This window comes from Pan troglodytes, chromosome 18 (genome assembly GCF_028858775.2).
Source record: "Pan troglodytes isolate AG18354 chromosome 18, NHGRI_mPanTro3-v2.0_pri, whole genome shotgun sequence".
NCBI classification, from domain to species: Eukaryota; Metazoa; Chordata; class Mammalia; order Primates; family Hominidae; genus Pan; species Pan troglodytes.
In genome coordinates, this window is record NC_072416.2 from 48,378,858 (window position 1) to 48,401,577 (window position 22,720).

At 40.3% G+C, this 22,720-nt stretch overlaps 1 long non-coding RNA gene across 1 annotated transcript; it reads left to right on the plus strand.

Annotated features, from left to right (window-relative positions):
- Positions 1–517: 517 nt before the first annotated feature.
- Positions 518–16,733, plus strand: LOC107968734 (uncharacterized). Its single transcript, XR_001710127.3, has 3 exons — positions 518–813; positions 14,060–14,129; positions 16,369–16,733. It is a non-coding gene; the product is annotated as an uncharacterized LOC107968734 (long non-coding RNA).
- The last annotated feature ends 5,987 nt before the right edge of the window (positions 16,734–22,720 follow it).

Consider the following 22,720-nt stretch of genomic DNA (forward strand, 5'->3'; position numbering starts at 1 on the left):
CATTAGTCAATCACTATGACAACATTTATTGAGTACTTGCTATATGCACGGTGCAAGTCTAAGAATTAACTGATTTAATCCTTACAACAACACTTTGTGGTAGGTGCACTTATTCTTATGCCATTTTACAGATGAGGAAACCAAGACACAGAGGACAGAAGTAACTTGTTCAAGGGGACATAACCGTAGGTGGCCGTGCCAACAGGAAACCCCAGGAAGTCTGGCTTCGGAGCCATTCCCTTTAGCTCTGATGGCACACTGTCTTGTAGTTCAGTCTTCAAATGCCACAGCCTCTGGGCCACCATTTCCTCCTCCCGGGGTTCTCCATGAAAGCCCCACACTCATGGTTCTGTGCAGGCAGCTGCTCTCCATTTGTCATTGGTGCTGCCCTGGCCACCCTCCACTGGCCTTCCTTGGGCTGCCATCCTGCGAGCAGCTGCCATTGTTTCATAGGCAATGGGCCCAACTGTGTCAGAGGATCCCACCATGGGCGGAGGGGTGGGGAGGGGTGGCTCTTATCACCATGGTGACTGGCGTGGGAGGGGCTTGACTAGGAGAGCCAGCAGGGCAAGAACTATCACTCCTCTCCCACCCTCAGACTCACTTGCCGGTGACCAAGTCTGGCTCACAACATCAGACATTTCTTTCCTTTAGGAGGATTTAGATTTTAGAGGTCCTAATTCATACAATAGAATCTGGCAGTGGTAAACTTAACCATATGGGGAATGGATCAGAAGAGTATGAAGTAACCCAGCAAAAGGCTGGCATCTTGCAAAGGTGGATGGAGCCAAGACTCTTCTGAGATTTCATAAGGTATGTTCCTTTAAAATAGGAAGGGCATTTGGATTCTGGAAAGAGAGGAGGGAGAAACAGAAAGATCACGCCCCTTTCCCTTAGGATTTGGTATCTGCCTCAACTCCCTCAGTCTGTTAAATAGGTGGAATATGCCTGAACTCAGATTCTGGCCTTCTTCTTGTAAAAAGGCCCCTCCCTAACCTTGCGTCAATTAGCTGGTACTGACAGGACTGGGAAGGTCGTTGCAGGCCCCATCTGGGCATAGCAAGGTATCCTTAGTATGTTGGAATATTGAGTCATTTTTTTCGTAATAGTGGCTTTGCTGCCTGAAACAAAGAATAGCCAAATGAAGGGATGAGCAGTTTTCCAGCAATGATTTGTCCAAGTAAAATCATGGTACCATCCAACATTGCGAGGCATCTGCAGGGTGAGAGCTACAGCAACGCCTCTGACAAATGGAATGCTGAACTTGAGACATGATTTATGCAACTATTTCTCACCTCTTTATTCCACATTCCAATCTTAGGATAACATTTAAAATCTCAATGTTGTTTTCAGGAATAGCCAATAAAATAAATTGGCTCTGCTTTTGTCACTGCTGGAAGTTTTGTTTTTCTTTATGAAAATTCCTTAAATACAAAACAAATACGTAATGAAAATGTGAGAAACATAGCTAAATATGAAGTACCGGGTTTTAATGAATTTATAATTTAGAAATGCAAAAACAACTTAGATTGCAGGTAGTAGACTTGGCAGATGCAAATTTGTTTTATCCTTGCAATAAGTTTCAGAAATTAAAAAAAAAATCATTGGGTGCAAACAAAGTTATCAATGAACATGTTCATTTTGACCATATTCACTTTGGGTGGGGCGTTTCACGTAGCACCAGAGACATGTGAAGCCTTTGGGGCAGCCAAGATTGCCTGAAAATTATTTTGAAATTAAAAATTTTACTAACAAGTGCATTTCTTTTTTTTGAGACAGTGTCTTGCTCTGTCACCCATGCTGTGCAATGATGTGAACATGGCCCACTGCAGCCTTGACCTCTTGGGCTCAAGTGATCCTTTTGCCTCAACTTCCCTTGTAGCTGGAACCACAGGCATGCATTACCATGCCTGGCTAATTAAAAAAAAATTTTTTTGTAGAGATGGGCTCTTCCCATCTTGCCCAGGTTAAATGCATTTTTAAAAAGCATGTCGTATAAAAGCAGAGTTCACAGAAACCAAAAGCACCCCCAAATCCTGAAAACTGGCTAAAATAAAATAAACTGTCGCCAACTATTCAACAGTAAAAAAATTGATTTATGAGATATTAAACAAAACGAAAGAAAAACCAGTGACTAATTATGACCTATTTGACACTTTGACCGTTACTCCATCTGCCAATTCACCTGAAGCTGTAGATATTTATCAAACAGATGAAGAATGCTGGCTGGTCTTGGGTGGACTCAATGCCCACACACATCTCCTGTCCCTCAACAATATCAAGTCTGCCCACTCACCCACTTACCCACTGCTGGTATTCAACTTCTGGTTCTGGATTTTCTGTGGTGATGAATGTCTTTGAACGTTTATCCTGCTTTTGCTCTAGGAAGTGCATTTGAGTGTGGCCAAATATCCCCAGTTGAGGAGGGAAAGTTTGTCTTTACAGAGCAATGCCAGCTAATAAATGAAGAAACCAGACAATTAGAAAATGACCAGTTTGCAACTATCAATGAACTAGTTGGCTGGGGTCAGGATCATCAACGGATGTTGAAAGCATTAGGTGAAAAGTTGATAAGGAACTGGATTTTTGTACAATGTCAAGGTACCATCCCTACAGTCTACTTGCAAAAGGAAATAACGTCATTTATATTGGCAAGATCTAATGGCTGCCACGTTACCCAGAAACCAAATCAAGTTTGGCATCAATTAATAGTGGAAACTCTATTGTTCCAGGCCTCCTGATGGGATGCCATCGTGAAGCACACAGCCTCACCTTTGAAGCTTTCTTACCAATGATGTTGAACGTGTTTCTCACCAACCGTTTAGTCCTAATTCTGGTTTATAAAAAATACAGAAGACAGAGGAACAAATTAAATGATACCACAAGGAAACAATAAGATAGACAAATATAGAATGTAGCAATGAGATAGACAAATACAGAATGTGGAACAGTCCTTAAGATTAAAAGTCAATGTCATGGAGGAAAAAATAAGACAAGATTAAGAGGATTGTTCTAGAGTAAAGGAGATCTAAGAGACATAACTAAAAGCAAGGTGTGGTCTTTGGGCCCTAGTTTAAGCAGATATCAATAAAAGACATTTTTGGAGCAAATGGGGATATGAATATGGACTTATTATTAGATGATATTTGGGAATTGTGTTGATTTTGTTAGACGTGATAATAACATTGTGGAAAATATCCTTATTTTTTGGCAATGCATGCTAAGTATTACTGTTATGTTGTCTACAATTTACTTTCAAACGGTTCAGCAAAAAAATTTGAATTAAGCAAATATGTTAAATCTAGATGAAAGTTTACTCTTTTCCTATTCTATTCTATTTTTCAGTATATTTCAAGCATGTCTTCAAAACCTTAAAAATAGAAGTATTCCAGTACATACGAAAACCTTTAAATTTCTAAATAGTCTGGTCATACATAGCAAATATATGGGGCTGGTGACTGATTTGGGAAAAAACAGGCTATGCTATAAAATGCTGAGTTTATGGCCCCCACAGCGACAGTAACCTGAGGGAGGTGTGGGTGGTGGAGTCTGGGTGTGGTGGGCCATGGCTTTGCCACAGCTCATGAGACTCTCCATGCTGGTGGCTGGCAGCTCCTATGGGAGCCATTGCCGAGGTTTATGGTTGGGTTTACGAAATCCATTCAATACTTTGGCACTTGCACAAAAAATACATGTGTAAAGGTGAGTGTGCCCTTGGAAAATCTTTTTTTTTTTTTTTTTTAAACAAACCAACAAACAAGGCCACCAGGCCTATAAAATCCAGGTGAAGTCTACACATCGTGTCTCACCTCTCCCCTAGCCTCCTGATTTTACTGTCACTTCCCCTGAGGTTGAGGCCAACCATGGCTTGCCCTTAGATTCAGAAGCTGTGATCCTTGACCTTGGCTGCTAAGAAAGGCATGTGCGACCTGGAACAAATTACTTGCCTCCTGGTACATTGGATTTCTCATCAGAAAACTGAGATGACAAAATCTCTCTTCAAGGTTTTGGGTTTTAGGTGAAATTCACATAACATAAGTTAACCATTTTAAAGCAAACAATTCAGTAGCACTTAGAACATTCACAAGGTTGTGCAATCATCACCACCCTCCATCTGTGGAATCTTTGCATCTTCCCAAACGGAAACTCTGTATCCATTAAACAATGACTCCCTATTTCCCTCTCAGTCTAGCCCCTGAAAAACCATCTTTCTACTTTCCATTTCTATGGAATTACTTACCCTGGCTATTTCCTATAAATGGAATAATATAATATACGATCTTTTTTGTGTTTGGCTTCTGTCTCTTAACATAATGTTTTCAAGGTTCACCTATGTTGTAGCATGTGTGAGTTCTTAGCTCCTTTTTATGGCTGAACAACATTACTTGTATAATACCACAATTTGCTTATCCATTTGCTTGTTAATGGACATTTGGGTTGTTTCCACCCCTTGACTATTGTGAATAGCAGTGCTATGAACATGCATATATAAGTACTTTTTTGAATCCTTGATTTCGATGTTGGGTGTGTATCTAAGAACGTAATAGATGTCATATGGTAATTCTATGTTTAACTTTTTGAAGAGCTGCCAAACTATTTTCCACAGTAACCAAAACATTTCACATTCCTGCCAGCAAAATTTGAGGGTTTCATATTCTCTACATCTTCACTAATACTTGTTATTTTCTATTTTTTTGAATGCAGCCATCCTAGTGGGTGTGAAGTGGTATCTCATTGTGGTTTTGACTTCCACTGCCCTAAAAATTAATGATGTTGAACATCCTTTCATGTGATTATTGGCCATTTGAATATCTTTTTTTTTTTTTTTTTTTTTTGAGACAGAGTCTCTCTTTGTCACCCAGGCTGGAGTGCAGTGCCACAATCTCAGCTCACTGCAACCTCTGCCTCCTGGGTTCAAGCAATTCTTCTGCCTCAGCCTCCCAAGTAGCTGGAACTACAGGTGTGTACCACCATGCCTGGCTAATTTTTGTAAGTGCTGGGATTATATGCTTGAGCCACCACACCCAGATTCATTTGCATATCTTCTTTGAAGAAATGTCTATTCAAGTTCTTTGCCCTTTTTTTGAATTAGGTTGTTTGTTTTCTTGTGTGTTGAGTTCTAGGCATTCTTTATATATTCTAGATACTAATCCCTTATCAGATATATGATTTGCAAGAATTTCCTTCAATTTTGTGTGTTGCCTTTTTACTCTCTCACTCTTTTTTTTCTTTTTGAGACAGGGTCTTGTTCTGTCACTCAGGCTAGAGTACAATGGTGTGATCATGGCTCACTGCAGCCTCGACCTCCTGGGCTCAAGAGATCCTCCTGCCTCAGCCTCCTGAGTAGTTGGGACTGTAGGCATGTGCCACCACACCCAGCTAATTTTTTTTTTTTTTGTAGAGATGGGGTCTCACTATGTTGCCTAGGCTGGTCTTGAATTCTTGGGCTCAAGTAGTCCTTCTACCTCAGCCTCCCAAACTGTTTGAGATTACAGGCGTGAGCCACCACACCTGGCAAACTCTCTTGATAGTGTCTTTTGGTGCACAAAAGTTTTAAAAGTTGACAAAGTTCAAAGTATGTATTTTTGTTGTTGTTTCCTTTACTTTTGGTGTCTTTTCTAAGACTCTATTGGCAAATACAAGGTCATGAGTATTTATCCCCATGTTTACCATGGGGATTACAATTAACATCCTAAATATATAAAAACTTAGTTGGAATTAATTCCTACTTAGTTTCAATAGCATACAAAAACTCTGTTCCTATATACCTCAGTCCATTCCCTTTTAAAGTCATAAATTACATCTTTATACACTGTTTGCCTATTAATATAGAATTTTAATTGTTGTTTTAGGCATTTGTCTTATAAATAAGTTAGAAAACAAAAAGTGGAGTTAGAAACCAAAAATATAATTACACTGGCTTTTATATTTATCTATGTAATTATTTTTACCAGAATTCCCAATTTCTTCATATGAATTTGAGTTACTGTCTAGTGTCTTTTCAGCCAGAAAGGCTCCCTTTAGCATTTCTTTTAGGCCAAGTCTAGTAGTGACAAACTCTCTCAGCTTTTTTAAAATCTGGGAATGTTTTAATTTCTCCTTTTAAATTACTTTTGTTTGATTGACTTTGTTTATTTTGATTGTGGTAAAATATAGGTAACAAAATTTACTGTTATGGCCGGCTGCAATGGCTCACACCTGTAATCCCAGGACTTTGGGAGGCTGAGGCGGGCGGATCACAAGGTCAGGAGTTCAATACCAGCCTGGCCAACATGGTGAAACCCCATCTCTAGTAAAAATACAAAAATTAGCTGGGCTTGGTGGCACATGTCTGTAATCCCAGCTACTCAGGAGGCTGAGGCAGGAGAATCGCTTGACCCCGGGAGGCGGAGGTTGCAGTGAGCCAAGATGGCACCACTGCACTCCAGCCTGGGAGAAAGAGTGAAACTCTGTCTCAAAAAGAAATATCATCTATCTATCTATCTATCATCTGTCTATCTATCTATCATCTATCTATCTATCTATCTATATCTATGTATCTATGTATCTATCTATCTATCTATCTATCTATCCATCATCTATTTCCAGAACTTTTTTATCTTCCAAACATAAATGCCAAACCCATTAAGCAATAGCTCCCCATTCCTCTCCTCTTCCCTCTTCCTGTGCCCCCAGTTCCTGATAACCTCTATTCTACCTTTTGTCTCTATAAATTTGATACTCTAGGTACCTCATATAAGAGAAATCATACAATATGTCCTTTTTTGTTTTTGTCTGGCTTATTTCACTTAGCATAATTTTCCAAGCTTCATTCATGTTATAGTATGTGTCAGAATTTCATTCCTTTTTAAGGATAAATAACATTCCATTATATGTCAATATTACATTACATTTATCCATTCATCTGATGATAGGCCTTTGGGTCATTTCCATCTTCTGGGTATTGAGAATAAAGCTGCTATGAACATTGGTGCACAAGAATCTGTTTAAGTTCCTGATTTCTTATTTATTTAAATGATTAATGTATTTAAAATATTCTTTTCTTCTGAGTCAGCTTGCTAGGGAATGTGTCCCTGATTTCAATTCTTTTGGATGTATACCTAGAAGTGAAATTGCTGGATTATACAGTAATTCTATGTTTAATTTTTGAGGAGATGCCAAGCTGTTTCCCACAGCAGCTGCATCATTTTACATCTCCATCAGCAACACACAAGGTGAATTTCTTCACCTCCTCACCAACCCTTTCCCTTCCTTTCCTTTCCTTTCCTTTCCTTTCCTTCCCTTCCCTTTCCCCTTCCCCTTCCCCTTTCTCTCCCTTCCCTTCCCCTCTCCTCTCCTCTCCTTTCTTTTTTTTTTTTTTTCAAAGAAATGGTGTCTCCTTCTGTTGCCCAAGCTGGAGTGCAGTGGTGCAATCATAGCTCACTGTATTCTCGAACTCCTGGGCTCAAATGATTCTCCCACCTCAGCCTCCCTAGTAGCTGGGATTACAGGTGAGCACCACTGCATCTCTCTCTCTCTCTCTCTCTCTCGTTCTCTCACTCTCTCTCCTCACCCCCTCTTCCTCTCTCTCTGTCTCTTTGTAAATAATAGCTCTCATAGTGGGCATAAAGTGGTATCTCATTATGGTTTTGATTTGTATTTCACTAGTGACTAGTGATGTTCGGCCTCTTTTTATGTGCATATTGGTCATTTGCATATCTTCCTGGGAGAAATGTCAAGTTCTTTGCCTATGTTTCAATAGAGTTGTTTGTTTTATTGTTGTTGAGTTGTAGGAGATTTAATATATTCTGGACATTAATCCTTTACCAGATATACAATTTGCAAATATTTTCTCTCATTTTGTGAGTTGTCTTTTCACTCTGTTACAGTTTTTAATTTTTATTTTCTTACCTGGAACATAGATGCAATCACTCTGTTATAGTGTCTTTGATGCACACAAGTTTTAATTTTGATGGAGTCCAGTTTATCTATTTTTTCTTTCGTTGCCTATACAATTAGTGCCACATTTAATAAATCATTGCCAAAATCAAGGTCACAAAGATTTTTCTTCTATGTTTTCTATTAACAGTTTCATAGTTTAAGTTTTTATTTATTTATTAGAGACAGGGTCTTGCTATGGTGCCCAGGCTGGCCTTGAACTCTTGGGCTCAAGCAATCTTTCCACTGCAGCCTCTCAAGTGGCTGGGACTATAGGCAAGTGCCACCACCCCCAGCTCAGCTTTTAAATTTAGGTCTTTGATCCATTTTTTTTATGGTACAAGGTAAGGGTCTAACTTAATTCTTTTGGATGTGGATATCTAGTTTTCCCAGTACCATCTGTTGAAAACGTTGTTCTTTCTCCATTGAATGGTCTTGCCACCTTTGTCATAAATCAATTAACTGTATATGGGTTTATTTCTGGGCTGTTTACTCTAGTCCATGGATTGATATGTCTATCCTTATGCTAGTACCACACTTCTTTGATTACTGTAGCTACAGGAAGTTATAAAATCAGAAAGAGTAAATCCTCCACCTTTGTTCTTTTTCAAGATCGTTTTGACTACTTGGGATCCCTTAAAATTCACATGAATTTAGTATAGGCTTTTTTTTTTTTCTGTTTCTGAAAAAAAAAACCAAAAAACTACCATTGGGATTTTGATAGATTCAACACCATTGAATCCATACATTGTTTCGGGTAGTGTTGTCAATTTAACAATATTAAGTCTTCCAATCCATGAACACAGGATATATTTCCATTTACTTAGATCATCTTTATTCTTTCAGCAATATTTTGCAGTTTTCAGTGTATAAGTCTGTCACTTCCTTGGTTAAATTTATTTCTAAGTGTTTTATTATTTTAGATGCTGTTGTCAATGGACTTTTTAAATTAATTTCCTTTTTGAGTTGTTCATTGCTAGTGTGTAAGAAACACAACTGATTTTTGTGTCTTGATTTTATATCCTACAAGTTTACTGAATTTGTTTATTAGCTTAACTGTGTGTGTGCGTATGTGTGTGTGTGTTCTTCTTTAGGGTTTTCTACATAAAAGAGCATATCATCTGTGAATAAACGAATTTTATTTCTTCCTTTCCAATATGGATGCTTTTAAATTCTATTTCTTGTCTAAATGCTCTGGATAGAACTTCTATTACTATGTTGCACAGAAATGATAAAAGCAGGCATTCTTGTCTTTTTCTGTTCTAAGGGGAAAAGCTTTCAGTCTTTCATCATTGAATATGATATCAGCTGTAGATTTTTCAAATATAGCCTCTATCATGTTGAGGAAGTTCTACTCTATTCTTAGCTTATTTAGTTGTTGATTAGCTTATTTATTATGAAAGGATATTGGATTCTGCAAACATTTTTCCTGCATCAATTGAGACGATGATAATTTTTCCTTCATTCTATTAATGTTATGTATTACATTGATAGATTTTCTTATGTTGAACCATCCTTGCATTCCAGAGATAAATACCACTTAATTGTGACGTATAATCCTTTTACTATGTTGCTGAATTCGGTTTCCTAGTATTTTGTTGAGAATTTTAGCACCGGTATTCATAAGAGATATTGGTCTGTAGTTTTCCTTTCTTATACCCTTTTTGCCCAATTTTGGTATCAGAGTTAATACTGGCCTTATAAGTTATAAGATGTTCCCTCCTCTTCAGTATATTGGAAGAATTTGAGACAGATTGATATTAATTCTTCTTTAAATATTTGGTAGAATTCACTAGTAAAGCCATCTGGTCCTGAGCTTTTCTTTGTTGGGAGGTTTTGATTGCTAGTTCAATCTCCTTACTTGTTATAGGTCTATCCAGATTTTCTATTTTTCCTTGTGTCAGTTTTGGTAGTTTATGTGTTTCTAGGATTTGTCTATTTCATCTAGATTATCCAATTTGCTGGCATACAGTTGTTGATAGTATTTTCTTAGAATCCCTTTTATTTCCATAAAATTGGTAGTAATGTCCTCATTTTCATTTTTAATTTTAGTTATTTGTGTCTTTCCTCTTTTTTTTGTTAGTCAGTATAGGTAAAGGTTTATCCATTTTGTTGATCTTTCAAAGAACCATCATTGAATAGTGTTAAGAGTGAAAGAAAAGAAAAAAAATCCAGAACTAAAGAACTAATGTTTTGTTTAGTTGATATTTCTCTATAGCTTTTCTATTCTTTCCGTAGTGTGTGTGTGCATGCGTGTGTGTGTGTGTGTGTCTGTGTGTTCTGTCTTCAGTCTAATCTTTATTATTTCCTTCCTTCTGTTAGCTTAGGTCTAGTTTTTTCTTCTCATTCTAGTTTTTTAAGGTATACAATTGGGTTATTGATTTGAGATCTTTCTTTTAAAAAAATGTATGCATTTACAGCTATAGGTTTCCCTCATAGCACTGCTTTCACTATATTCCATACATTTGGTTGGCTGTGTTATCATTTTCATTTTTGAAAAAATATTTTCTAATTTTCTTTGTGGTTTATTCTTTGCTCCATTGCTTATTTAAGATTTGTTGTTTAATTTTCACATATTTGTGAATTTTCCTGTTTTCCTTTTACTATTAATTTCTAGTTTTATTCCATTGTAGTTGCAAAACTTTGTATAATTTCAACTAAAAATTTTTTGTAAGACTGTTTTGTACCCTAACATATGGTCTATCATGGATAATGTTCCATGTGTACCTAGAAGAATGTGTATTTTGATGCTGTTGGGTAGAATGTTCTGTATATGTCTTTTAGGTCTAATTGGTTTATAGTGTTATTTATATCTTCTGCTTTCTTACTGATGTTCTATCTTATTGTTGTTTATTATTAAAAGTGAGGTATTGAAGGTTCCAATTATTGTAGTACTGTCTATTTCTCTGTTCAATTCTTTTTTTTTTTTTTAATTTTTCTGCTTTCCCATGCTTCCTAGAGATATTTGTCTCTTCAGTTCTGTCAAGTTTTGCTTCATCTATCTTAGGTCTCTGTTGTTAGGTTTATATAGGTTTACAATTGTTATATATTCTTGCCCAATTAAACCTTTTATCAATATATACTCACCTTTTATGTCTCTTGTTGAGCTTTTTTCACTAAAAGGTTGTTTTGTCTGACAATAATATAGCCACCTGGCTATCTTTTGGTTACTATTTGCATAGAATACCTTTCTCTATCCTTCTAATTTCAATCTCTTTGTATTGTTATATCTAAAGTGAGTCTTATGTAAACAGCATTTAGATGGATCATGTTTCTCTTTTATTCAGTCTGCCAAGCTCTGCCTTTTAATAGGAGAGTAATTTACATTTAATGTGATTACTGATAAAGGGGGTTTTACTTCTACCATTTTGCTTTTATTTTCTATATGTATTATATATTTTTTGTTCCTCTATTTCTCCCTTGCTGCTTTTTTTGGTATTTAGTTGATTTTTTTTAGTGTACCATTTTGGTTCCTTTCTTTCCTTTTCTGTGAATTTTAATTTTATTTTCTTAATAGCTACTTTGGGAGATTACAGTTAACATCTTAAACTTATAACAACCTAGTTTGCAAAAGTACCAATGTAGTTTCAAAGGTGTATACATACTCTACTCCTATACATCTCTGTTCTTCTTTCTTTGTTTTGTAATTGTCACAAATCACATTTTTACACATGTGTGTTCATTAATATAGACTTATAATTGTTTTATGCATTTGCCTTTTATATCACATAGAAAAAACGAGAAGTTACAAACCCAAAGAACAATAATACTGACTTTATATTTACCTATGTAGTTGCCTTTACCAGTGTTCTTTATTTCTTCTTATGGCTTTGAGTTAATAGCTAGTGTCCTTTTGTTTCAGACTGAAGGACTTATTTTGGTAATTCTTGTAGGGAAGATCCACTGGTAATGAACTTCCTCAGGTTTTGTTTATATGGAAATGTCTTAATTTTCCCTTCATTCATTCATTCTTCTTTTTTTTTTAGACAGAATCTCACTCTGTTGCCCAGGCTGGAGTGCAGTGGCATGATCTCATCTCACTGCAACCTTCACCTCCTGGGTTCTAGTGCTTCTTGTGCCTCAGCCTCCAGAGTGGCTGTGATTACAGGTGTGCACAACCACACCCGGGTAATTTTTGTATTTTTTAGTAGAGATGGGGTTTCACCATGTTGGCCAGGCTGAAAGATAGTTTTGCTGGATACAGAACTCTTGGTTGACAGTTTCTTTCAGCATGTTAAATATCATCCCACTGCCTTCTGGCCTCCATAATTTCTGATGAGAAATCAGCTATTAATCTTATTGAAGATCTCTTATATGTGACCCAAATAGCTTTTCCCTTGCTGTTTTCAAAGTTCTCTTTGCCTTTGTGTTTCAGTAGTTTGGTTATAATGTGTCTTGATGTGGATATTTTGAGTTTAACCTACTTGGGGTTTATTGAGCTTCTTGGATATGTATATGGATGCATTTCATCACATTTGAGAAAAATTTGGCCACTATTTCTTTGAATGTTTTTTTCTGCCACCTTTTCTCTCTATTCTCCTACCTGGATTACTGTGGTTTGTATGCTGGTATTGTTGATGGTGTTCCACAGCTCCCTCAGTTTCTGTTCATTTTTCTTTCTTTCTGTATTTTTCTTTCCACTCTTCAGAACGGGTATTAATTTTCTCAGGCTGCTATAACAGAATAGAATACCATAGTGTGGGTGAAACAATAGACATCTATTTCTCACAGCTCTCAAGACTGAGAAATCTAAGATCAAGATGCCAGCAAAAATGAGTTTTATTCTGAGGCATCTTCTCTTGCCTAGTTGCCTTCTCATTGTATGCTGACATGACTTATTTGTCTATGTGTGTGTGTGGGGAGAGAGAGAGAGAGCGAGAGGGATCTTTCTCTTCTTAAAGGTCTTCAATTCTATCAGGTGAGGGTTCTGCCCCAATCTCACTTTACTTTAATTACCTCCTAAAGGCACTATGTCCAGTCACATTGGTGGTGTTAGGGTTTCAACATATACATTTACTGGGGACATAATTCAGACCATAGCAGACTGGATAACTTCAATGATTTTTTCTTTAAGTTTGCTGATGCTTTCATCTGCCTGCTCAGATCCACTGTTGAATCTCTCTAGTATATTTTTAATTTCTGCTATTGTACTTCTCAGGTCCAGAATTTCTATTTGGTTCCTTTTCTAAATTTTGGCTCTTTATTGATATTCTCTATCAGTTCATACATTGTCCTTTTGGTTTCCTTTAGTTCATTGGGCCTACTCCTTCCAGGATTTGCTGTTGTTGATTGCAGATGGCTATAGCCATCCATTTGTTTAATGACTTTTCCTATTTTTTGCAAAGACTATTTCTTGTTGTGTGTGGCCACTAAACTCTCTGTTCTTTTATATCAGTGGTTATCCAGTTAACTGTCAGAAATTTCCTTAAATACCTGGCTGGACACATTGGTTCATGCCTGTAATCCCAACACTTTGGGAGGCTGAGGTGGGCAGATCACTTGAGGCCAGGAGTTCAAGACCAGCCTGGCCAACATGATGAAACCCCATCTCTACTAAAAATACAAAAATTAGCTGGTCATGGTGGCATGAGCCTGTAATCCTAGCTACTCAGGAGGCTGAGGCAGGAGAATTGCTTGAACCCAGGAGGCAGAGGTTGCAGTGAGGTGAGATCACACCACTTCACTCCAGCCTAGGCGACAGAGTGAAACCCCATCTTGAAAGAAAGAAAGAAAGAGAAAAGAAATTTCCTTAAATACCTGGAGCCAAACTGTGGAAAAATATATCCCCCCGCCTAGGTTTTTGCAGATTGACTCTAAGCTGGGGCACTTCTTCAATACTAAGCCAGGCCACATAGAACTTTGCTTAGCCTCTACCTCCTGCTTATGTGGTTCTCAAAGATCAGCCGAAGGTGGAAGCCAAGGGTCCTATCAGGTATTTTCTGATCATGTGTCTAGCCCTAGTCATGTGCCTTTAACTCCAGATTTCCTGATATACTTGGTAGCCCTTCAAATCCCATATTGCCCCAAGAATCTTTCTCCTTAGCGTCCTCCTTTCCAAACTTTTAAGTCTATCTCTCTTGCCTTTTCTGTGCCTTGTCTCAGGTGGTTCTAGGTAGTATATGTTTTTAAATGTTTTCCACAGATACCTCACAGAAAGCCACTCTACGCTGAGAGGGATGAAACGAAGGTCAGCCTCTATGCTGGTTTCCCAGGTAACTGCCATACCGGTTAAGATGTACTACCACAATTATTAAAGAACAGGGTCTGTATTGCCTTCCATCTGCAGCAAACCAAACTAGAAATGCAGGCTGCCATCCACATGGCCAATGCTGAGATGGGGACTGGGGGATGATAGGTGGGTAAGCAAAAGTGCTACATGCTTTCTCACTGAATTTAACAACTTGTTTCTTCATTAAGCGTGCCCATAGTGGCTATAAGCTTTTGATTAGATTTCAGAGTTCCAAAAGAATTAATTCTATCAATTTTTGCCAGTTTAGTGGTTGCTTCTACGGAGGAACCAATTCTTAGAGTTCCTTACTCTTCCATTTCTGTGGTATCATTCTACCTCTCCCAGGTTAAAAAAATTTTTTAAAAACACTTTATTAAGGAAAAATTTAAGCATATACAAAAGGAAGGAGGTTGTTTTAATGAACATCCATGAACTCATCAACCATGTGAAAAATTACCAACTCATGGCCAATCTTATTTCATCGATACCACCAACCATTGTCAAAGACTTACTAAGTGTTGTGCTCAGAGTGCCTCATGCATTATCTTATTTTCACAATAGTTCTACGAGATGGATATTAATATCCCCATTTCACAGATGAGAAAATGAAAACTGAGGGGTTTAGTAATTTTCCCAAGGTCACACACAACTTCCTGGGATCAGATTCTGAACTTGTACCTATCTGGGATCTGAATCATGGCTTAAGCTGATTCTCCAATCACTTTTTCTCAGAAGCTCATTTGATGCTGACAGCAACCTGAATGTGGTGGACATGACTAATGTTCGTTCAAATTTGCTTCTTATTTTCCAAGGGGAGATGGAATTATGATTCCTCAACTCCTTGAAATTAGACAGGGTTCTGTGGCAAGTTCTGGCCAAGGCAATGTAGGCAGAAGTGACTTGTATCAGTACTGGGCTGAAGCATTTCATTGCTGGTGCTTCACTTCCAACCCTCTCTTTGCCTGCTGCAGAGAACTCTTTAACCTCATCTTGAGATGCTAGTTATAGGTGATGGGTTGGGGTTGGGGCTGGGGAGCCTCTATCACCTTGAGTCCCTTAAAGATGATTACTACAGGAGAGCACAGCCTTTTGCTGATGATTGTACATGCAGTATGTATAAGAAATAAACCTTTGTTGTGGCAAACCACAGAGGTGTTGGGCTTGTCTGTTACTGCAACATAATATAGCCTATCCTGACTAGTAAAATAGTGCAATCATCCTTGTTTTATAGATAAGGAAACTGAGCCACAGGAACTTGCCCACTGTCATATAAATCACTCAGTTTTAGAACTAGAGATGGAATGTGTGCAAGTGTCTTTATAGTACAATGATTTATAATACTTTGGGTATATACCCAGTAATGAGATTGCTGGGTCAAATGGTATTTCTGGTTCTAGATCCTTGAGGACACACCACACTGTCATCCACAATGGCTGAACTAATTTACACTCCCACCAACAGTGTAAAAGCATTCCTATTTCTCCACAGCCTCGCCAGCATCTGTTGTTTCTGAATGGCAGGATTTTTGTCTGGTAGAAGACAAGAAGGCACAAGAGCAGCAGAATGTTTTAGGATGGTCAAGCTTGTGGCCCTGCAGAGGGCAAATTAGGGAGAGGGGAAGAGGAAGACCAGTTAGAAAGCAGTTGCAATAATGCAAGCAGGAGCTGCCACAGGCCTAGACCAGCAAGGACAGTGGGTGTGGCAGGGAAGGACAGTGGTGAGAGACCTGGTAAGGGAAGAACTGTGCAGTGGTCATGGTTGTACCACTCCTGTCAGCATGGTCTCAAGTCACCTTGTGCTGACTAATCCAATTTCATCCTTCTGGTCCAGTCAGCCGAGGCCTTGCCCGAGTCCTTTGTGTCTTGTCTGTGGCCTCCAGACTAGCTGGTAGGCTGGAGGGAGGGACAGGCTGTTAGCAGCTGGCTGAATGCTGATGGATACATGTTCCCAGTCATTCCTTTCAATCTCAACCCTGTCTGTCACCATCTCTTCTCCCTAAGAGTGCAGAAAGCAAAGCTGCTCTGGGACCATCCCAAATGCCAAGGTCAGGGGGTGGTGGCCGATGCCATGCTGGGAACTGGCTCTTCAATTTTAAAGTGAAGCCACTGGCTTCAGACGTGCTGGTCTTGGGCACCTCTAGGGTCACCCTCCTGCTTCCCTGGAATCAGACCTGCCAGGTCCCTTTTACCAAGTCAGCTGAAAAGTTTCTAATCTCTTTGCAGAGTGTCAAGTATCTTCCAGCACCTTGAAAGGTGATTTTCTAAAAGCAGATCAAACAGTTTTGACATTTGCTACGGAGCCATTTAAAGTTCTACTACAGGCTCACCATTGGCCACGGCAGCTCAACTGGCCGCAGATAAAGGTTGAAGCAGCACGTCTCGCCACAGACATGAGGAGCCGGCTCGTGGGAGCCGCATCCCGGAGAGAAACACAGTCCACAAAAGTTAATCTGCTGCTTTGTCTTGGCCGACAATTTATTCTTTCATGAAAGCCAGCCCATAATCCCCAATTGAATTCTGCACACACATTTTTTTAATTTGCTGGAATTTGCAAAAACACATCAGTGGCTCTGCAGCCTTTGGATTTTCATGTTTAGCAAAATAATCCCACGACATCACCTTCAAAGTGCTCTCTGCATCACGCTTTTTCCCGGCTCGATCTTGCCTTCTAACGAGGGAGCTGAACAGTGAGGGGCACTGAGGTCGGGGTTGCTGTCTGCTGTGCTATCCTCTGCCAGCCAGGACCATACAGGACCAGGGTCACTAACTTAGTTGCCTTCAAGGTCAGTCAAATAAAGTAAGTGGGCAGAGTGAGCTGGGTAAATAATAAGGAGTGGTGGAGACTGGGGCAAACTGAAAATTGCATACCCTTTCAAAATGGGGCAGCTGGCCTCAGCAATGGATAACTGTCGCTGGGTGGGAATGTGGGCTCAGTACTTTCAGAGCTTCCCATCTTCCAAAAGAAGCAAGACATTTGGCATTTAAAAAATATGAAATTGCTTCATTTTAAAATGTTGATCCAAATTCTCTTAAAACACTCTGCAGGCCAAACCAAAGATGTCTGTTGGCCCAATCTGGCTTGCAGAGCTGCGGGTTTATAACCTCTGATCAAGGGGCAGAGACATGAGTGGGGAGGTCAGACTCACCTCCTACCTTTCTTCCTTTTTCTTCTTTCCTTTTTCTTCCTTTCTCTCTCTCTCTTTCTTTGTTCATTCTTTCTTTTCTTTTCGACAGGGTCTTGCTCTTTTTGCCCAGGCTGAAGCACAGTGGCACAATCACAATTCACTGCAGCCTCAAACTCTTGAGCTCAAGCAATCCTCCTTTGGCCTCCCAAAGTGCTGGGATTACAGGTGTGAGTCACCTTTTTTCTTTAACCTGAGAGGTCATGCATCCAGCTCAATGGCCTCATTTTACAGATGGGGAAACTGAGGCCAATCACTCAGCTAACTCACTGATCTTTCTCCTACTGCCTCTTATATAAGACTTAAGGCATGTCGTCACTTAAAATGTGAGACTTAAAAATGTCGCTCCCCAGGATGTGAGACTTAAGGTGTAATAACCCCCAGAAATCTCATTTTAATAACAGATACAAACCTTTACAACTCAAAGGAATACCTCTCTTCAACGGTGACACTTTAGACAATGTGACAGGAGAGTTGGGTAAGGGCTTTTCAAAAGTTCCTGCAGTGCTAGGTGGGTGTCCTCTCTGCCCCAGCTAGTTCCTGGAGTAGTTCTCCCTATCCCAGCAATATCTAGGATGGGTTCCTGTCCTCCCACCAAACTGCTGGGGCACAAATTGGTTCCCATGAGAGACTCGACCCCTGGAGCTCCGGGGCTCCTGTTTGGAGTTTCTTTTTTTTGAGACAGGGTCCCCCTCTGTCACCCAGGCTGGAGTGCAGTGTTGCAATCACAACTCATTGCAGCTTCGACCTCCTGGGCTCAAGCGATCCTCTTGTCTCAGCCTCAGGAGTAGCTAGGACTACAGGGAAGTGCTGCCACGCCTGGCTAGATTTTTAATTTTTATTTTGTAGACATGGAGTCTCCCCATGTTGTCCAGGCTGGTGGAGTTTCTGCACCTGCAGATCTGCCATAAAATTCTCAAGATGGCTCTGGTCTGGCTGCTGCCTAACATGGAAGGGGGTACCTCCCTGAGAGTTCAGCAAAATAAATCCAAGCTGCAAAGATTCTTCCAGGACCTGCTCTGAGCTTGGCTAGAGCAGAAGCAGTTAGCTACAAGGAGAGGGTGGCATTCTCATCTTTTCTGCCCTGCTGGCCTGGAAACCCGTGGCTGGTCAGTGAGCCCTCCCTCCTGCCCCAGGCTCCCACCCATGTCCTCATCCTGCTCCACACCTCCTCTTGTGCAGTCCGTCAGAGCTCTGACCACCAAATTAGCCCTTCGTGATTTTATTTGGCTTTTATTGGCTCAAGCTGTATGTTGGAGATGGAGCCAGATGTGAGGCCAGAGGACGACTTGAAAGGCCAGGTAATTAGCAGCATCTGCCTCTGCCTTCTTATCTTGACAGGCAGACACACAGAGCAGTGACCTGGGAGCCGGGAGGCAGCTGCTTTCTTGACATAAAACGAGGCAAAGGCCAAAGGGGAACTGCCCTTGGCCTGGAATGGCAGCATGTGTGTGTGTACGTGTCTGTGTGTGTGTGCGTGCACGTGTGTGTGTGTGTGCCTGCAACCACACGTAAGTGTGAGTGCATTGAAGATCATCCCCTCCACCCATTGTTTTCTTGCTCCAGACTCTGAAGAACTGTCTGCCAACTTCTAACCACCTGGGGTAGAATTATTATTTTTCAATGGAGAAATCATTTACATACAGTGAAATGCATAGATCTTAAGTATATGGTTTGCTGTGTTTTCACAAGTGAGTAAAATTCATGTAACACATGGTCCAATGAAGACATGAAACATTTTCCTTGCCCCCAGAAAGTTCTTTTTCTTTGTATTTATTTATTTCTTTTTGAGACAGGGCCTCTCTTTGTTGCCTAACCTGGAGTGCAATGGTGTGGTTATAGCTCACTGCAGCCTCTAACTGCTGGGCTCAAGTGATCTTCCTGCCTCAGCCTCCCAAGTAGCTGGAACTACACGCCCCACTGCACCAAGCTAATTATTTTTTTGTAGAGATGGAGATTTGTTATGTTGCTCAGGCTGGTCTTGAATTCACCACCTCAAACAGTCCTCTCGCCTTGACCTCCCCAAGTGTGGGGATTACAGAAGTGAGCTACCACACCTGGCCCCTAGAAAGTTCTTTATGGTTCTTCTCAGTGACTCCTCCCCTCTCCCTCATACAGGCAACCATATTCAGTTCCAATTTCTACTGCCAAAAATGAATTTTTGCCCGTTCTTAGATATCATGTAAATGGAACCATAGAATACAATCATAGACTTGCAGTCTTCTTGCGTCTGGCTTCTTTTGCTCAACCTAATGTTTTGGAGATTCATCTAAGTTGTTACATGTATTAGGAATTCATTCCTTTTCACTGCTGAGTAGTATTTCACTGTATGAGTGGATCACAATTTATTTATCCATTCTCTGGTTGATGGATATTCAGATATTCATTTTTTTTTGCTGTTTTGAATAAAGCAGTGTATCAGTTTTTTATGGCTGTGTCACTAATTACCATAACCATAATGGCTTAAAACACCACAGGTGTATTACCTCACTGTTTCTCTGGGTTAGGTGTCCAGGCATGGATGGGTTGGGTCCGGTGCCAGGGGTCTCACCGGGCTTAAATCAAGGTGTCAGCCAGTGCTGTGGTCTCATCTGAGGCTCGGGGGCCTCTGCTAAGTTCACAGCATTGTTGGTGGAATTCGGTTTCTCGTGGTGGTTGGACCGAGGCCTTGAGCTCCTAGAGGTCACCTTGCCTTCCACATGGCCTTCTCCACAGCATGCCAGTTTTCTTCTTCAAGGCCAACAGGAGTACGTCTGCAGTGGCATCAAATCTCTCTGACTTCTTCCGTCTCGGATCTCTAGACCGTCTTTTAAAGGGTGCACCTGATTAGGTCAGGCCCACTGAGGGTGATACGGTTTGGATGTGCATCCCCTCCAGATCTTTAAAAAAATTTTTTTGTGGGTATATAGTAGGTGTATATATTTATAGAGTACATTAGATGTTTTGATACAGGCATGCAATGTCACTACTACTCAGCAGTGAAAAGGAATGAATTCCTAATACATGTAACAACTTGGATGAATCTCCAAAACATTAGGTTGAGCAAAAGAAGCCAGACACAAGAAGACTGCAAGTCTATGATTGCATTCTATGGTTCCATTTACATGATATCTAAGAACGGGCAAAAATTCATTTTTGGCAATAGAAATTGGAACTGAATATGGTTGCCTGTATGAGGGAGAGGGGAGGAGTCACTGGGAAGAACCATAAAGAACTTTCTAGGGGCCAGGCGTGGTAGCTCACTTCTGTAATCCCCACACTTGGGGAGGTCAAGGCGAGAGGACTGTTTGAGGCTGTGAATTCAAAACCAGCCTGAGCAACATAACAAATCTCCATCTCTACAAAAAAATAATTAGCTTGGTGCAGTGGGGCGTGTAGTTCCAGCTACTTGGGAGGCTGAGGCAGGAGGATCACTTGAGCCCAGCAGTTAGAGGCTGCAGCGAGCTATAACCACACCATTGCGCTCCAGGCTAGGCAACAAAGAGAGGCCCTGTCTCAAAAAGAAATAAGTAAATACAAAGAAAAATAATCCCATTATGGAAGATGGAGTATCCATCCCTTGAAGCATTTGTCCTTTGTGTTACAAACAATCCTATTATACTATTTTAGTTATTTTAAATATACAATTAAATTATTATTGACTATAGTCACCCTGTTGTGCTATCAAATACTAGGTCTTATTCAGTCATTCTAACTATTATTTTGTACCCCTTATCCCCTCCAAATCCTATGTTGAAACGTGACCTCCAATGTTAGAGTTGGGTGTAGGGAGAGGTGTTTGTGTCATGGGGGTAGATCACTTATGAATGGCTCACCATGGTAATGATTGAGTTCTTGCTCTGGTAGTTCCTGTGAGAGTTTGTTGCCTAAAAGAATATGGCACCTCCCCCTCTCTCCTACTCCCACTTTTGCCATAAGATGTGCTTGCTCCCCCATTGCCTTCCACCATGGTTGGAAGCTTTCCGAGGCCTTCATCAGAAGCTGAGCAGATATTGGTGCTATGCTTGTACAGCCTGTAGAACCATGAACCAAAATAAACCTCTTTTCTTTATAAATTACCCAGTCTCAGGTATTCCTTTAGAGTAACGCAAATGGACTAACATACAAGACAACCTCCCTTTTGATTAATGTCAACCGATTAGAGTCCTTAATTACATCTGCATACGTTCTTGACCTTTGCCATATGATTAACCTAGTTACAAGAATAACATCCTATTCTATTCATATTCAGGGTGTGCACTCCAGGGATGACAGTCTTGGGGGCTAGCTTAGAATTCTGTCTGTCACAAGCAACTATGAATATTCTGGAGCTTATCATTTAAGTAGGCACCTTTAAAAAATAAGAGCATTTCTGGCCAGGTACAGTGGCTCATGCCTGTAATTCCAACACTGTGGGAGGCTGAGTGGGAGGATCACTTGAAGCTAAGAGTTCAAGGCCAGCCTGGGCAACACAGCAAGAGCCCTGTCTCTACGAAAAAATAAACAATTAGCTGGACATGGTGGCATGCACCTGTAGTCCCAGCTACTCAGGAGGCTGAGGTGGGAGGCTGCAGTGAGCTATGATCATGCCAGTGGCTGACAGAGTGAGACCCTACCTCTTAAAAAAAAAAAAAGAGCATTTCTTATTAACCCAAAATAACATGATCCCACTTAACAAGGTAAACACTTATTTCTAAATATCATCTTATACCTGGCCCATATTTAAGTTTTCTTGCCAGGCAAGGTGGCTGATGCTTGTAATCCCAGCTCTTTGGGAGGCCAAGGCTGGAGGATCACCTGAGCCCAGGAGTTCAAGACCAGCCTGGGCAACATAGTGAGATCTCGCCTCTACAAAAAAAAATTAACCAGGTGTAGTGGTACTCACCTGTAGTCTCAGCTACTTGGGAGGCTGAGGTAGGAGGATTACTTGAGCCTGGGAGTTCAAGGCTGCAGTGAGGCATGATTGCACCACTGCACTCCAGCCTAGGTGACAGAGGGAGATACTGTCTCAAAAAGAAAATATACCAAACTACAGAGAGAGTCGACTGTCTCTAAAAATAAATAAGAAATAAAGAAAGAACTTTTCTCAGTTGCCTCAACAATGTGTTTTAGCTGGTCTGTCCAAGGCAGGATCCAAAAAGGGCAACACACTGATCCAGGAATCAGTCTTGTAAAACCAACCATGGGTCAACTGGATAGCATGTGTCTCTGGACAACGGGCCCTTCCAGTTGCTTTCCATCTGGCATGGTGTCCTTATTGTGGTTGGTTGGAGAGAGTGGGTCTGTTGTCCTGCAGAATATCTGACCGCCTGGTTTGGAGTGGTTGCTTCCTTTTGTCCTCATTTAGCTTGTTCCTTTATCCCCTTTACATCTTCTGAACTGGGAATCAAATCTCAAGTTTGATGGACTCAGAT